Source organism: Monomorium pharaonis, chromosome 4, assembly GCF_013373865.1.
Source record: "Monomorium pharaonis isolate MP-MQ-018 chromosome 4, ASM1337386v2, whole genome shotgun sequence".
Lineage (NCBI taxonomy): Eukaryota > Metazoa > Arthropoda > Insecta > Hymenoptera > Formicidae > Monomorium > Monomorium pharaonis.
The window spans coordinates 588207-588610 of NC_050470.1; positions in this window are offsets into that span (position 1 = coordinate 588207).

Here is a 404-nt window from a genome sequence, read left to right on the forward strand (position 1 = left end):
TCTCTCACCCAACACACACACACACACACACACAGGTTATAATGTCGACCGGTAACAATCCTTTTTTCTTATAGGAGATTTGAGGAGATTCTTGTGATTCCGAACTCTTGAAATGATTTTCTGGACGACAGTCGGTTCGCGCTTATATAGCCTCAGATCTGTTCGTAGCCGCTTTCTCGTACATACTAATGCATACTGAGCACACGGCATTCCACGATTTTCACGGCTCACGAATTCACGATAGTCGCGCTCCCCTTGCTTAGGTTAACACGCGAGTTTGACATAACGGTACGTCGAGTACATACCGTCCGCAGCGATCATCGCGCGCGCAACAAAACCGGCAACATATATATCTTACCAATCTTGCTTCGTTCGGTGCGTTTGTCCCAATCCGTTATCGGGAT